This window comes from Psittacula echo, assembly GCF_963264785.1.
Source record: "Psittacula echo genome assembly, chromosome: 3".
NCBI lineage: Eukaryota > Metazoa > Chordata > Aves > Psittaciformes > Psittacidae > Psittacula > Psittacula echo.
The window spans coordinates 41,683,665-41,687,516 of NC_137736.1; positions in this window are offsets into that span (position 1 = coordinate 41,683,665).

Below are 3,852 nucleotides of genomic sequence, written 5' to 3' on the forward strand. Positions count from 1 at the left end.
GCAAATTAATGTTTCATTTTCTCAATGTATGTACTTCTGCTACAGCTATAGCTCACAATAGCTGTCAGCTCCACTTAGACTATAATCTTGAATTCATAAGAGAATAAATAATGGAGGAAAGGTGTAGGTAGCAGGCATAATCTAATTTTTACAACTGTTTGTCTCAGGTTCTGCAACTTCTCTCACCTCTTCACCCCCAGGAAGCCTGTATATTCTTTAACCTCAGTTTTCTCTTGCTCCCTTTCAGACCAAACGGCTGCTCAATAAAATGGTTCTCCATGGGATGCCAGTCCTTTTGACATCTGCCCTGCTGGTTGCTTAAACTCTGTTTTCACTCACTTTTAAAATCTAATAACATCTTTCTGGGTGCTCACAGGATCTCGGCTACAGGAAGAGAAGCCAAATAATGCTGATTTATATTTTCTCTGCTTTGAGGGAATCCTGACAAAATGCAGAACTGCTGAAGGTCAACTTCTATTTTCTTTGATAAAATTACTAGGTCATTGATGTTTGCTAATGGCAAGGGTACTACTAAAAATCATAGAAGACATTTCTATATGAAGGAATATTATTTACTTGCAGATTTATGGAAATTCTATTGGAAGTTGCTCTCTTCATTCTCTCCAATGTTCGTGAGTGCCTATACAAATACTTTCAAAGTTGATAGAATTTATTGTCTTGCAAAAGCAAAGGAATGAAGTTAAACCACCTGGTAAAACATATCTTTTCTTCTGACCACAAAAAGTGATTTATCTTTGAAAATAATAGTATGCATATAGTCTTATCTCTCCTTTCTCAGCCTTCTTATCATACTATCCTTAGTAAACTATCCTCATCAGCTGCTGAGGAATCTGGTGCATGTTGATCTGAGAGAAGACTGAATGGGAGAGGAAATGACAAAAGTTTAATGGTCATGTTAAGGCTGCTTTGGTGTGTGAAGAAAACATGCTGTTATGACGTTCTGGTATTTTTACTGCTTTTTCAGTTTGAAGCTTCAAAATACAATTTTTCATATATTAATTTTTAAATTTTTTTAATGCTTGGTAAAGATTTCAGAACTACTGATGTGAATGGTTGTCTCGAGATGTATGGACCAACAAAAGTTACATATAAAGTCTCTGGGAAGTACTTAAAATGCTGTTGTTTCTACCCAATGCCATAATTCTGTGTGAAAATTCAGAATAAAGGTTTTTCAAGAACTAGATTTATATTTCATAGAATGACTATTCTGAAATGCAACTTCAGCTGTAGAATCACGCTCAGAACATTTGAGTATCTACATATCTTCATCAGTTATCCTCCTCAGGATATTGAGGAACACACACTCAATCCATTTATTTTAAATAGAATTATACAAAACCTTACCTCTGTTTTTCTTCATTTGCAGAAGTTTTGTTCAGCAAAGGCTCAGTTACCTCCTCAAAGGATGCTATACAAAGAAATTTAAGAAAGCTTTTTTAGCTGAAACTGAACCACTATTTTTGTTTCACACTTTTTACTGAAGCAGTGTTCAGCACTGATTTTCAAAAACCAGACAGAATACTTACAATCAATGTATGGTTTTCTGTCTGGTTTCTAATATCTTTTCTTTTCAAAAAAAGAGCCCTTCAGAAATCAGTAGATTCTTATATACATTTTAGTTCACCCTGTCGTCATTAGGTCTGTCTTTGATAATAAAAGATATCTTGTGTTGAGAATATAAGAACATCACTATTGAGATATGTCAGTGTAAAGAAAATTTGTTTAATTTGTTTTTAAACTGATGTGCTTCAACTGATGTCAATGAAGCTATGTTAGCTTCCTGTTAATCCTAAAGAATTTCAAACTGAAATTGATGTGGAATGAAATGAGATTACATGGAAATTGGAAAATTGGTGCTACTTCTTTCAAATAAATGGTATTACCTATCCTCAAAAAGGAAGGCAATCTGCTGTTGCACCCTACCACAGCAGAGAAAGACCTATTTTTAAGGTCAGGAAAAATAAGCAGTACCTGATATAACACAATGTAACCGGGCCAGCATCATGAGAATGGCATGACCCTAGGAAAATAGCGTTTCTTGACATTATATGTCAATGTGAGTTACGGACATTTGAAAGACAGCATTGCTTGCAAGAATAGTTTATCAGTGCACATATAACCTATTGAAAAATAAGAATATGCAGCTTCTCACAGCAAAATATAGGAGCTATGTTTAATTAAGTCCTGGGCAAAGTAAATGTACTTCATTATGTACTTACTGAAGAAAAATAGTTGCTGCATCATAATCCTATTGACAAAACTTGCATGAATGCATGGCTTGTCAACAACCTAAACAATTACAACACTGAAATAAATAAGCATTCAAACCTTGAAAATACAAACTAGTCATTTTGGTTTTAGCAATAAAACTATCACACACCTATGCCAAACAGTCACCAGATTAACAAGCATTTAGTCCAACTAATTCATGAGAGTGAAAAGAATTCTGATTCATCTCTGCTGTTCTTCAGAAGCACTCCAGGCTGTGACCAAAAGACTCTTAACGCTGGTTCCTCCTAAAAGGAATACTATTGTTTGTTTTACTAAGATGTAGCACAGAAAGCAGACAAGGCTGTTTTTTCCTGGATGCGTACTGAAATGACTAGCAGTTTCCATATTAGAGTTGTCATGATCAGTTTTTACAGTGAATGATCCAAACCAGCTTGTCAGCACGCACATTTTTAAGCAATGCAGGACTTGGACATTACAAATCAGCTCTGTAAGCTTATACAGTAACATGCTTTAAAGTAGAATAAATTTGTCTGTAATTCAGGGACAGATGTGTGAAATACTTGATAGTCCATTATCAACTTTCACTCCACCTACAATTTAGGCTGCTTCCATAAGTTAAAAAATAACAATTAGGCAATCACCCTAAATTTGTTCACCAGTCATTTGGTGGTTCCCTATCTCAGGAATTCCAAACTGTTTGTCCAATGTCAACCAAAGTTGATCCAAGTCACAAAACCACTACATTCCTATCATATGTGAAGTAAGTGGAAGCAGTGGGAAGGAACTCTATTAATGGTTCTGTGGGGGAAAAAAAAAAAAAAGTGCAACCAAAAAACCCTCAAACAAAACCCAACCAAACAAAACAAGCAAAAAACCAACCAACCAAACAAACAAAAAGCCCACAAACAACAACAACAACAAAAAAAAACCCACAAAAAACCCAAACCAAAACAAAACCAAACACCAAAAAACCCCAAACCCAAAAAAATCTAGTTTTTCTCTCTTTAGAAAAACCAATCTGTACTGGTACCTACTCCTGAGATCCAAAAGCAGATCTTGTTTTATTTTTAGCTCATATTGAGAACACTGTGTAGGGTGTATGCACAAACAGGAAGCATTTAAACACTTATTCCTGGGGCTTTTGCTTTTCTGAACATTTTAGAAACACCTCCTTGTTAATCCTGAAAATGCTTTTGCAGTATCTGGATGTCCTCCAAGAAAAAGGCAGTCTTTGAAGAAGTCAGTCAGAATCCCACTTTGCAAGATACATTCATTATGCTACTGAATACTTTTTTTCTTAATGCATTAATTTAGAAACTCCCAAGAACAGTCATTTCAGGACTATATCCACAGTATTAGAGAAGCTAAGAGGCAGGACTGTATTTTCATCCTCATAAGTGTAAGATGACTGGAATAACACTTTGGGAATCCATCATCACAGACCCTTGGAACACATTTGCACTGCACAGCACCTATACAAAGATAAGAGTGTATGGATTTCAAACCAGCCTTCACTATGGAATTCTTTGAATTCTGAACCACAATTAAAGCATTTCTTGCCTTCAACACAAAGATCACAATTTTTGGTGAGATTTCCCT